This window comes from Cupressus sempervirens, chromosome 9, assembly GCF_028749045.1.
Source record: "Cupressus sempervirens isolate cs-2001-9-10 chromosome 9, ASM2874904v1, whole genome shotgun sequence".
Taxonomy (NCBI): domain Eukaryota; kingdom Viridiplantae; phylum Streptophyta; class Pinopsida; order Cupressales; family Cupressaceae; genus Cupressus; species Cupressus sempervirens.
Window position 1 is genome coordinate 6,151,059 of NC_143126.1, and position 14,688 is coordinate 6,165,746.

The 14,688-nt window shown below is 34.8% G+C and overlaps 1 long non-coding RNA gene across 1 annotated transcript in view; it reads right to left on the bottom strand.

Moving 5' to 3' along the window:
- Positions 1 to 719: 719 nt before the first annotated feature.
- The window catches only part of LOC149537343 (uncharacterized), a 33,492-nt gene continuing 19,523 nt past the window's right edge, over positions 720 to 14,688 (bottom strand). The window contains exon 2 of the long non-coding RNA XR_016356553.1: positions 720 to 2,530. This is a non-coding gene — a long non-coding RNA (uncharacterized LOC149537343). The remainder of the gene's footprint in view (positions 2,531 to 14,688) is intronic.

Below are 14,688 nucleotides of genomic sequence, written 5' to 3' on the forward strand. Positions count from 1 at the left end.
AGAACCTAAGAGAAATAACCTAACATGATTCAATGTTTTACTAAATTATTTTTTGAAAAGTTTAAACAACACATGATAAGATAAATTTATTAATGTCCAACAAGAGACGAACAAGGGTCTAAGAGACTGGAAACAATACAAAGGGCAAACACTAGCAAAGGAAACACCAAACGGCGTCTGCAAAAAGAACGTGAAAGAAAAACAACAAAAGAACCAAGAAAAAGGAATAACAACATCGAAGGACTCCTTACAAGCAAGAAGTAGTCCAAAATGGAAAGGTGGACATTAGGGCAATCAGGTACTCTAGAAGGTCACCTATGAGGTCTACTAGAGGGACATTGCCCAGTGTAATCTATGTGGGGTCTCACAGATCTGGTGTGAATCGAGCTAGTGCAGAGGCCGCTTTGATCATCGAGCAAGAACTGTAGGACTAAAGAAAGATGTGACAAGTTGCATAGGGGTCGATGTCGAGAAAAGCTGGAGTTGTATAGTGTGCTCGTGAAGTTGCATGGTCTCTTGAAGATAGAGTGCAAGACAACACTAGTATAACAATGCAAAAGCAATATATATATACACATCAAGTACACATAAGCAGTAAAACAATGCCATTGAAGCTAAAGAAAACAGAGAAAAGATTGAGAATATGGATGTTCACAAGTTTGAACAACTCAACAAGATCATTATATCCATAAACATAGAAACAAGTATTGCAAATAGTGTATAAAATATAAGCCATCAAAATTACAAATATAGCTTCAAAAAGATAGTCAGTTCACAAATAGTCTCAAGAAAATTGTAAGTTCATAAAGATTGTAATATATCAAAGAGCTCCTCCAAACTTATATCTAACGCATGCTTCCCTCTCCTCTTTAGTCATCTCTATGAACCCCAATGCTTTTTAGGTTCAGATGTAAAAAAATCATACAGCACAATCAAAGTCTCCCTAGTAATTTCGGGCATGGCCTTAAGGGCAACATATGTAGTTGATATATCTTGTTTGACTTCCCTTTTATCAACATTTATACTATGAGCCTTAGTCATGCCCCGATATATGTTTTGGATGCTTTCACATATGACATCCAAACAAGTAGCCATGCTTGGCTTCTTCCTCTTTTCTCTCCTCCTTGTTGGCGTAGAAGGATTTTGTCTTACGGATGTACTAGAATTGTCTGATTGAAATCACTCTTCATCGAACTCAGGAGAATTGAAGACCCCCATCCATAGGTGTATCAAAGCCCCCATCATCATCAAGATCAATAACCTCTTCAAATAGTTACCTGTCTTCAATCTCAATAGTTGTTGCTATTGCATTTCCTTTAGTTATGTCATTTCCAAAAATGATTGCTAACTCATTGAAGTAGAAGAACGGTTGCCTCTTGTACACTCCAGCACTTTTGAAGCAAGTTCTGTACATGATGGGAAAATTAAGGAATTATATGTCAATCATTACAATTAATTGAGAGATAACTTATTGACAATATAATATTGTCTAGAGAACATTACCTTTAGTAACTCACCACATACACTATCCTTGACATTCACACTATCTACAAACCCCAAGGCTTTTTTAGGTTCAAATGTAAAAAAATTATACGCCATAATCAAAGTCTCCCTAGTAATTTTGGGCATGGCCTTAAGGGCAACATATGTAGTTGATATATCTTGTTTGACTTCCCTTTTATCAACATTTATATTGTGAGCCTTAGTCATGCCCCAATCTATGTTTTGGATGCTTTCACATATGACATCCAAACAAATAGCCATGCTTGGCCTCTTTCTCTTTTGCCTCCTTGTTGGCATAGAAGGATTTTGTCTTATGGATGTACTAGAATTGTTTGATTGAACTCACTCTTCATCAGACTTGGGAGAATTGAAGCCCCCATCATCATCAAGACCAACAACCTCTTCAAATAGTTGCCTATCTTCAGTCTCAATAGTTGTTGCTAGTACATTTCCTTAGTTATGTCATTTCCAAAAATGATTGCTAACTCATTGAAGTAGAAGAATGGTTGCCTTTTGTACACTTCAGCATTTTTGAAGCAAGTTCTATACATGATGGAAAAATTAAGGAATTAGATGTCAATTGTTATAATTAATTGAGAGATAATTTATTGATATAATAATATTGTCTAGAGAACATTACCTTCAACAGCTCGTCACATACACCATCCTCGGCATCCACACATTGAGTTATCTCGTTCCATGCGAAACCGCACATGAACAACTCTTTCATAACTCTAAAACCTTGTTTCCACGTCTTTAACTTGTTTTTTAAGTTGTCCTTTCCAAGATTCACATGCATATCTTCATTTAATTTCTTTTGTATTGTTGTCCAAGCTTCCTTTCTAAAGCACACATCACCTTTTTTTCCTAATTGAATCTGGTCAAAGCAAATCGAGAAATTTTCGTTCCATCTCTCTTGTCCATACTTTTGTATTTTTAGCCGAAGTAGTAACCACTGTAACATGTACCTCCTCATCCATTCTTGTTATGAGATTCGTGAATGACATTTCTTGCTATCAATGGGTAGCTGCAAAACTTCCAAAAACTAATCAGCGTCTAACATATCTAATTAGAGCAACAAATTCAGTAACAAAGCTAATTAGAGAAGCAACTCCAATAACAAAGCTAATTAGAGAAGCAACTCCAGTAATAAGGAGACTTCTAGTATAGTGAGGCTCATTTCCAAATGTTCAGAACCATATAAACCAAACATCATCCACAATGATCCTAGTGATCAGTCAAAGGTAATATCATTACGACTCTTAAACTTCTAATATTTCTAGCCATCACACTAACAATACTAAAGTTCTACTTTACCTCATTTGTTGACTTAAATTCATGTGGCCTTAAATAAAATAAAAATTGTATCCAACTTTAAGATTGGCATCCCCAAACTGATGCACTAGATGTAAATATCGTGGAGACAAAGGCGACAACTATTTCAGTAGTGGGAATTATCTGACCAATTACATAAGAAGTTTCAGTTACATTTTTAAAAAGCATGTAGAGACCTACGTTAAGCTTAATTTGACTGTGATGAATATAAAATTTAAATCCCAGATATAACTTTGAAAAATGAAGTTGATTTTGCACATTGATATGTAAATTGCAATATTACATAAATTGGAAAAGGATATTGAATAAAATTCCAAGGTTGACTAAAAAATTAGAAGTATAAATTCAAACATCAAGAAATCCAGAAAACCAAACCCGGGGCTATAGATCAGAAGAAAAAGGAGTGAAACTTTTAAGTGTAGATAACATTCAACGATATAATAAAAAATATTCAATATAGAATGCCAAAAACTACAGTTTACAAGCTACACGGAGCCCCCACCAAAGACAAAGAAAACCTTCAACATTGACAAGGATAATGCAAACCATTTGATAATTCCAAGATTTGTGGCATTAGCAATGGAGGACCTTCATAAAAATGTAACTTATTTACAAATCCCAATTAATAATCATATACATTGCAGCCTGACTAAGGCTTAGCAGTCCAAAGAATTCAGATGCATATTATAGCACATCATATAAAAGTCAGCCCATAAATTCAATCGAGAAATCCCTACCAAAAACAAATTAGACAACAGAGCATGCCTCAGAAAGCCAAATAAGTGAACAACAACAAACAATGCTTCTCTCAACTTTTGTGACTATAGACACAGATTGGAATGTCATACACATGCAACCAAATCCTTATCCACCTACATCAAACCTGGAAATGTCATGTCCCCATTTAAAACCTTATCTGTGGTATTCCCATTATTACGACCAAGTTCTTCAATTTTGTAAAGACTCCAAAGAGTCAAAGTTGCAACAATTAAGAAGTCATATATGATAAAGGTAATAGAGATAAACATATATCAAACAAGCATCAACCTTCCTTTATAGTCATTTCATATCAAATAACCAATAATCTTTAGTAATCAAAGCATTTTTGTTGTATCATTGATTAAGTTGCCAGAACAATAAATAATCACCATCTTGCAATGGTCATCCATGAACAACAGTGAAACGTATGAGACACCAATCGTCGTGCATAATAAGCACAATTCTATTATGGATGTCCAATAGCATTGAATGATACAGAACAATCATGAATAGGCTACAAATAAATGTTAATGTTTTGCAATACAACTAACTTAGAGAGTTGTAGTCTTCCCACATCCTTCAGACTATTTCATCTCAAAATTTCTCCGGTAATCTCTATCTCGCTGATTCATTCCATTAGTCTCAAGAATTGACACATTTATCCCAGCACAATCATCATCCTCTTCAATATCCACTTTGGATGGAAGACCATCCTCCATGGTAATGAAGTTGTGTAGTATGTCGCATGTCAAAACAATATTTGTTTAGGTAAATATACTATACGATGTCGCATGCTTCAGGATAGGAAAACATTGCTTAAATATACCAAATGTCTGCTCTTATCACATTCTTAAAAGAGTCTCTGTGGTTAAATAACTCTTGGGGAGAGTTGATCAAGTTTGCTCTACAAAACTCTTTTAGGTGGTAAGTGTACACTAATAAGGGGCAGGAAATCCTAATGCATTTGGATACCCAACATCAACTAAATAGAATTTGCCTACGCAAATGGAAATAAAGAAATAGTCAAAATAGATAATAAAAATTTTGAATTAATATAATGACAATATAATCATATAAAATATGAATTAATATATCAAAAGGAACCACAATTGGATCTGCTCTAGACAGAGCTGAAGCAAGCACCCAACTATCTATTGTAGACACTTCCCAACCAGCAAGAATTTATTGAAACTTATAGTCGAACAAACAGACACTCAAGACAATTTGTGACAAATTGCCTTTTCTATTGCAATATTTTGCTTGAATGTCCACATCGACAGTAACTGGCATATACATTCCATCAATTGCACCAATACAATCATATAACAAGCACTATTAATATATAATATAAATTAATAATCATAACTCTCTAGCAATGAGATACATGCCACTAGGATATTTACATTAAAATACAGATCAAAACAGACCTTCCCAACTATTTTTGGAGGTGTTGTTGCAACAGGTGGTAAAAGGCAATCGCTATAAAGCACTAAAATAGCCTTTAGGACCTTGTGGAAGTGTCCACTCACTATCTCTCCTGAGTGACCAAAATTATGGCCAATCTTTCAATTCCTTACATTGTGGCCAAGGGTGTGGAGAAACATCACTAGTTGTTCTTCCGATGTTATGTTTGTCGTATCTTGAATGCTCCCTTTTTGCCTTAAAATATTGGCCAAGCAAATGAAGACTACTCTGCTCATGTTTATTTGGTCATGGCAATCTATATTATTGGAATAAATAATACGCTTATAAAAAGAGTGTGGCAAGCAAAACAAAAAATATTCACATGATCTTGATCTTCCCAATTATGGCTCCTTGAACCTTAATATCAATGATAGGATCCATCAAATGACCTACAACCACATAATGGAGTTACTATTGGAGTCTTTTTTGCAATCTCCATGAATAGCATTTGATACATTAAAGATATGTGCTTGGTACTTGAATTAGCAAAGTTATTGAATTTATGTACTGCAATCTAATTTTAAATTATTAAAGAGAATTCTCAATTTATGCTAAAATTCAACAACTGAACATATACATTGGCGGAGATGTAGTGTGCTATAGACTTGTTTAATCAAGATATGTAGACTTGTTTAATCAAGATATCTTGGATGAACCTAATGTTGGTTATCTATTATCTAACTATACCCGATGCATTTTTCATGGCAACTATATGTTCTATGTCATGATTATGTTTGACGTTGCATTTTTCATGGCAACTATTTTCATCTAACTATAAAAAACCATAAACATTCTACCCATCACATATCCTAAAATGATACCAAATTCAACACAATTTTCAGTGATTTCAATGGAATATTCAGTAATACAACTAAACATATGGCCACTTCACAAACAATCTTTTGAATAAGCAAAATTTCAAAAAAAAGTACAAAACATGCATTGTTGTGGCAATTTTATTTGAAACTATCGTTGTAAATAAGCATTAGAACACACATGCTACTACTTGGAAATAAACAACATAGCATTATCCAAGTAAAATAAAATATTTTGATAAAGCTTATTTGAATGAAATTAAGACACAGGGTACTACTTGGAAATAACTGCATCTACACCTAGTCTGCTTCCAAAAGATAAGCATAAATATACACTCAATATGAAGTTTCATATAGTGGGTTATAGTCTTTTGATAGATTATTTACTCATTGCCTTACATGGCTACCATAAGGGACTCAATGACTATAGGCAAACCCCCTAGCTATTAAGCTTTAATAACTCAATTATTTACAACACACCACCATTTGATTGATTGTTTGGTTAGCATGGTGACAATAACATATTTTGTATTGTCTTGTTAGCACTGAAGCACGAGAATACTAATAGTGGTTCTAGGATGTTAACCAATATGAAAATAAGGTGACTTCAAATGGACTAAGGAAGCTTTTGTTTTGCTGAATCTGGGGATATAGATGGCCTATGAGATGCTATTGGAGGAGTTCCTTTAGTTGAAACATGACCAAATGCCCAATGTAGCAAACTCACAAAGACTACACTCACACAATATAAGAAAAACAAATTACAAGTTCATGCTAATGTCTTTCAAATGCACAGAGTCTATAATTACATAGTAACACATTGTTGTGATGTGGTGCCTAATCAAACTTGGAGGTTTATTCAGCGTGGTTTTCTCTGCATATTATTTCTACAGAGGTTTGGGGGCAGCATCCCTGCAGGGCCCTAGGGCAGTACCCTAGGTACGCTCCCTGTCGTAGTACAGGGTGGGGTCGAGGGGCAACGCCCCAACAGGGGTTTTTAGGGGCAGCATCACTGAAGCCAAAAATGCCCTTATATTGTAAAAGGTGTTGGCTATTATTTTTCCCATTGGACGACTTATTCTAGCCCTAATTTTATAAACAACAAAAGCTTATATAAAAAGGCTTAGGGTTAGGGATTTCATAATGAAATTGTGATATTGTAGTTTCTTGCGGCAGTACTGAGCTGTAAGGAGTTGTTGGTGGACTGTTAGGAACCTGTGTGTTCCTTCTGTTTATTTTGTTAGAGTAGAGTTGTTGGACGCATATGCTTTGTAAGTCGTCCCGTGAGTTTATTTTATTATCCCACATGCATAGGTAGTATTACTTTTCTAGATCGTACCCAGTATATAAGAATAGGTTGAGGCCCTTGATGGGCACGGACGAATTTATTGTATTGAGCTTGCTCAAAGGAGGTTACCCCCTCGAAGTGGCCTGCGATCAGTAGATTTATTCTGAGTTCTGCTATGACTTTGTATTCTGTTATTTCGAGCATTCTCACGATATTGCTATAAGGAGGTTCATCTCATGGACATAGCCCAGGGATTGGGTGAACCACATTAAATTTTGGTGTCTTGTGCTCTCTTCTGTGTGATCTATTATATCCTGGTATTGGTTATATTTGCATGTAACTATTATTTATGTCTTAGGTTAATCCTAACACACATGATGTTAGAGCATAGTACTGTTATGAAATCAAACAGCTTGTAATTGGGGAAAATGTATACAACTAAGAACATGGAAACGTTCAAAATTTCCCTTTTACTGACGAGTGATTACTGTCATATTTAATGCCATTAAATATTACAAAAAATAAATGCAACAAACTGACAAAGACGACACTCAAACAATACAGAAGAAACAAATCACACATTTGTGCTAATGTATTTCAAACACACAAAGAACCTATAATTGCATAGTAACACATTATGTTAGGGCATAGGACTAATGATATCAAACAACTTGGAATTGGGAAAATGTATGCAATTAAGAAAATGAAAATATTCAAAATTTCTATTTAAAAAACTCAGACATGCCAAAAACTTTAAATTTGTCCATACACTAAGTTGGATTAGCACGTTGATTTGTTCTAATTTGTTGTGTGTGATTTGACTAGGGACAGGGAAAGCAGATAAAATAGTTCACACTGCAGTTGTTAATCAACATTAAAAAAACAAATGGTGATTGAATATTCAGACGAAAAAGCGGGGAAAAAAACTGGTGGAAGAAACCTGTTGAGTGAGTCTGGATCTCAGTAAACGATTCTACCATTGCTTTTCCACTGTACAATTTATTTGTCACTGAACAATGCCCAAAAATATATGAGCATCATCTGATTAGCATATCCATCATTCGAATTCTTGATGATGGATTGCTGAATGTGATCCAACATTTCTATACAAAAATATGCAAGTTGATTTTACAATTCTACCATTGATTTGTCGCTGCATAGTCACTCACACTAATGATGCCCAATAAGTAGTCATCTGATTGGCATAGTAGCGCTCAAATTCTTGATGAAGGGTTCTTGAATGGGATCCCAAATGTGCATACAAAAACATACAGAATTCAATTGATTTTACAAATGCATTTTGATTTGTTGAATAGATTGTAGTTTGCAGTTGAGAAGAAATGAATTGAAACTGGGATTTCAATTAACAGTTTCTCAATGGGTAGGGTAGGAAAGAAGCTAGTGAAACTAAAGTAGAGGAGATTTTTAAATCATCCAGAAAAAAATTACCTCCCATAAAAAAATCCATGGAGAAAAAGAAATGAAATTGTGAATGTCAAACTAAGTTGTCATTACCCACTGGTTAGATTGCCCTCATCTTTGAGCTGAAGGGTACTATCATAGTAGTTAAAACTTGGCCTATTGGGATTCTTGAGCATCAGATAAACTGAAATGGTGAAATTTACAGCACTATTTTCCGGATCTGGGAGTCAGAGATATGGAAATCAGGGACTTATAGAGCATTTAGTGTGATTTTGGGATCCTTAGTCTTGAAGAGAGAGAAGAAGAGGATGAGGAGTATGATTATTATAAACACCATAAATAAAGCACCCACTATACAAGATGCAAAGTTGCTTGAGCCTTCTGAACCTTCTTCCTTCCTTCTGATTCCAATTCTTGTTTTGAAAAGGAAATCACGAAATGCAGTCAGATCATGGAACAAAAGGTAATGACAGAACTCTAAGATTAGTTGCACTGTGGGGGAAAGTGTTTGATAAAAACATGAGACTGTGTCTGATCAGGGTAAGCTTCATGGGAAAGGTAGGAAAAGACATGAGCGTATCCACATTCCTTTCTCTGTAATTTTGTGAACAAGTTTGTGTTCTGAATTGTACAGAGAAAAGTTTGTGTGGTCCGAAACACGACAATCAACGAGCATGGAAAATTGACTGTGTAGGTATAAGTACATCCACTACTCCTTTAATAAACGACTATTTCGTTTTAACAGTATTTTCCTAACGTTTCTTCATTCTCTTTTCATATCAAGCAGTTGGCATACAAAAACAAATTGATGAGGTGGGAAAACGCCTAAAAAATGGAAAAATGGCATTCCTTCTATAGCAGTCGTTGTCCATGGAATTGGTGGATCTGGTAAGACAACATTAGGAGATGCAGTGTATGATTTCTTGAGAGACAAGCTCAAGGTTTGGAAATACTCTAAAATCAGTCTTCCTCGATACTTGAAAGAATATCCCAGTGTAAGAGAATTGCAATCCTTTATTCTTGAGGATTTGACAGGTAGGAAAGAACAAGTGAGAGACTTGGAGACAGGACGACAGAGGTTGAAATAAGTTATGGAAAAAGAATTCATATTCTTGTACATCAATAATGCCTTGTTTAGAAAGCCTCTTCAAGGCTACTACCCCGAGAGATAACAAATCCTAAGAAACTAAGGTTGCTTTTGACTGCTAGAAAAACAACTATCTCTGATGTAATGGAGGATTGCAAGATAAGTATGAAATATATCCCCATAGAGCCTCTTCCTCTTGGCACACCCATTCAAGTGTTACGAAGCAAAATAAGTCCAGAAAGAGACACAAACTCTCTTTCGAAGGAAAGACCTGAGATAGAGGTGAGTGCCCACAAATGCAGCAATTGTCCTTTGTTTTTGGAAGTCATGGGTGGCTTCCTCCGAAGAAGAAGGAATGAAGATGAAGCTTATAAAAGAGTACTTCAATGGATGGAAATTGGAGAGCCTTTCAGTGGTGATAGAGAGACATATTTGATGAAGAAACGCTCATGTTTGCACATGATCAGCTTGAACCGAGTGCTCAGGAAGCCTTTCCTGATATTTGCTCCTTTTATGAATGGCATTGGGACTGGGAGGAAATTGCTTGCATTGTTGCTAAGGTAGAAATGGAATGCTTTGAAGAGGGAGCATTGATCAAAAGGAAGAAAGAAATGTCAAATGAAGTTAAACTAGTTACCAAGATATCTATTCATGATCTTCTTCCGAGTGTTGGGTGTAAAAAATCAAAAAACAACTGCTTCAAAACTCCCGATGAGTCCATCAAAGCCATGCAGAATGACAAGGTAAGAAAAACTAATTAAAAATGATGACCATTTATCTAAATTTTTTAACTTGAGGACCATTTTTCTGAATTTGTTTTTAATGTCAACAACTTCTTCCTCAAATAAAAGGAGTGTGGTTGACAAATATTAGGGTCGTCTCTTGAGGAGTACGCAAGACAAGCTATAGAGAAGATTTTATAGATCCAATTCAACAACTGCTGAACTGGAGAAAGGCAGAGAGGTTAAACGCCCTCAACTATCAATCAACAAACTAATCGGATTGAGTTCAAATCAAGGTCTTAACTGTCCTAAGAAAAAAGATGGGTAGGGCAACTACACTAATACAATACACGATCAAGATCCGAACTAGGATGTAGAATTGTTATCTATCAGACTAGAAGGCAACTCCGCTATCCCTGATTTATCTCATATTCACAGGCTAGCAGTCAAAAAAAGAAATTTTAAATGAAAAAATATTCATTAACAAAATAATGAAGAATGCTCACCGAATTTCAAAGATAAAAAAATATATCCAAACTTATGTGATGACACCTTCATAATTGTATGCTCTATTTTACTTGTAGACTAGAGACTGCACTCGCAAAAGAAATCATCTAAAAACATCAAAAGGGAATGCCCTCAAATGAATTATTTCATGACCTATAAGGAAGATGTTGCAAAAGCCCTAGGGTTATTACTTTAAAGGTTAAAAAACACAGTAAGAGCTCAAAATTGACGATACAGATTATTCTCACAAGCAAGATCCTTAACCCAGATTACACCACAGGTCATAATATGTAGATATTAGAAATTAGACAGTTTACAGCCGAATTGCAAAGTTTACAGCCTTTAGATAATTGACCCACAAAATATTAAATCACTTAAACTAAAATAAAAAGTGTTTATAGACGAGTTTGAACAGAGGACAACGAACAACATTTTGCTTCAACAATTTGCTGAATTCAGATTCCGACGGAAGTTGCCTCACAAAGAATGAAGCTCTGCAAACCTGAGATTCAAAGTCACAGCCAATCGGAAAACAAGAGAAACCTCTGAAACCCTGTAGCAACGAGAGCTTTCACTGGTAGCACCTTCAACCATGTAATATAGAGGACCAGCTTGTTGATAGTCACGAAACGAAAGGGGTTTTATTGAGCATTCAAATAAAATTACCCGCACAACTTGGTCCAACAGAGCTACACCTTCAACCCTAAAACCCAAAACAAACAGAACTTTCACTTGTAGCATGTAGAGCAGAATGAGTGGGAGTTCAACCGTAAACCCCAAAAAATACTGACGCCTACCACGGACCCAACCAAATTGTGAAATATGATTAAGTGAGATTGAGAATAGGAAGGGGCATTCCAATTACAAGTATATTTGGGATTAGATAAAAGCTCATTTTGGGCTATTATAGGAATCGGTAATCCTATTCTATGTTCCAATTCCGCCAACCAAACAAAGAATATAATTCATATTATAATTTCCAATGCTTATTCCTGTGGTATTCCAGCAACCAAATGAACAGGGCCCGTTTGGCTGCATGAATAGGAACATGGGAATACAAGAATTATTATCCTGAATTTGTTAATCTGAGAATAGAAAATGGGAATATGTATTCCTATTTTCTGTTTGGTTCACTCAGAATTTGATGGGGAATATGTTTACTCTATGTTTGATTGTGCAAAACTAGAAATAAAATAAGATCAAGTTTCTGATTTTGTGTCATTGCCTTTAAGTACTTTCAGTATTTGGGTGTGCTAGACATTAGTTGCAATAGATTGAATGGGTCCATTGATGGGTTCTTGTTTTCCAGCCCTAGTTTTTCACAGTTTCATACACATTTGATCTTCATTAATGGTAGAGTTTTCTAGTCCATCACAGCTCAGAACAATAAATAAATGGATGAAATAACTACTAACAGAAATTATGATTTTGGAGGGAGATGATGGAGAGGTTGAAGGAGAGACTTCTCATGAAGTGCTAGTGGTGAGACAGGGACGACCAGCGCAGGGCCAAGCAGGATGCTCAGTCTGATCACAGAGACGCCCTTCTCACTGCCCTCCTCACCAAGATCATTCGTCTTGATATGTGATCACTGGTTGCTTCCCCTATTTTTTGCTTCTCTCAGGTGTGGAAGATGGATTGAGTGGAAGAATCATTCATTCATGGTTGGCTACGTGAGAACTGGGTCTGAATCTTGGGAGATTTCTAAGAGTTGGATTTGAACCAATCATTCATGGCTGCCTATTTGAACATTGGGTCTGAATCTTTTCTGAGAATTGGGTCTGAAAATGCTTATTCTTCTCATGGGCTTACTTTCGTGGGTGGGGTTCTGTGTGTAGAGAACAAACACTGGCTTGCTGTGAGGATCCAAAAATTTTACACTATGTGAATGCATGTGTTCTATACAGGCAAAAAGGCAATAAACCAGAGCATGCAACAGTGGAAATGAGTGCGAATATTTTCACAAATCTGAAAATTTTATCAAATTTGAAAAAGCATTAACTAGAATAGGAATATGTATTTCAATTCCACCAATTTAGGTGGAATAGCAAATTCTTACTTTTTGCTTAAAATTGGAATATGTATTCCTACTCTGAATTCCGATCTAGCACACCCAAACAGAGGATTAGAAATTTTAGAAATTTAAGATCATCTATTCCAGTCTAATTCTTGTTGCCAAACGGAAAATGTTTTTTCTGTTTTCTTTTCTTTCAATTTATTAATTAGTGCAATAAATGTAACTCTAATTTAATTATTATTAATTAAATATTTATAATAAAGCAATATTAAATATTAAATATTTTAATTCTCTTTTTATCCAACTTTTTAAATTAGATTTTTTAATTAAATCTTTTAAACCAAAGCACATATTTAATTAATTTATAATTAATTAAATATCATCATATTCCAATTTCTTTTTAACCAATTTTTTAAATTAGACAACTAAATTATGTCCTTTAAATTAGAACATGTATTTAATTAATTTTTAATTTAATTAAATATTATCATATTTTAACATTTTCTTTTTAATTAAATAATATTTAATAATTCTCAATATTATAGATTAACCCAAATATTACAGTGAAATCATTTACCAAATAAATCACATAGTGAAATCCACATAAAATCAACATTACCAAATCTGACCAAAACTCAAAAGTAAACATCACATCACACACAAAGATAAACTTATGGGTTTAAAAAGGGTGGAAAGACAAGTAATTATGCTATGGTTGAGATTGGATTTTACATTATCTCTTCATTCTTACCATTGAGTTATTGTGATAGGGCAGGCACGCTCATCCTGACAATTTAGGGAAGTCAATGTATGGTACCTGTAAATTTGTATAAAATAGGAGTATGTACATGTGCAATATGTATCTAAGCTAAACAGAAAATGGAGGAGAGTGGTACATTGTGTAGATCTCAATCAGCAAGTGACTAGGACTCTCTCACTCAACCATATCAAGCATGTCAAACATAAATGTAAAACATGCGCACACACCATATAGATGCAAGTATGGAGTAAGTATAATAGTAAATCCTAAATATAAATTATATTGTATTCTAACATGAAGATCTCATCATTGTGAAAACATAATAAACATTTTTCTAAGAGACAATATGACATTGATGTAAAATTAGTTTAATTAACTAAGAGCAATTAAAGCACCATCATTACAACTAGGAAATTGTTACAATCTGACATAATCAATTGCTCAACATATCAAAGTATTGCATTTCAAATATCAAATAATGACCAACACATCTAAAGAAGAGTCATATAGAACTTTAACAACTAAGTCTACAATGATATCAAGGGAGGGGTATTACACTGACATTATTATGTTATAACACGACCTTATAAAGGGCCGCAAAGTAGCTTCTTGAATAGTTGTAAGCAAGCTAACATTGTTATATTATAATACCACCCCAGCCAACCACCAATTATCATTAAAGCAAACATTCACAAACTAAAACTATATTCACATATGAGATTGGACAAAAGAAACAATTAGAGAATGCAAACCCAAAAAAGGAAAAACTCCATGCTTCCTTGATTTTGTAGATGTGTCCTTTGATGTGGATGTATGCTCAAATGCTCAAAGTTGTTTCAATGGTGGAGATGGATAATAGCAAATTGGTGGCTTTGTGAGCTCTCAATTTGGCATTATAAGGGTATGGGTATGGCTTTTGGCTCTCAAAAGGGCATGGTAACTTTAGCTCAAAGATTGTTGATGAAATGGCTTGGGATGGGATTCAATTTATAGGCTAAGGGGTAGAGGG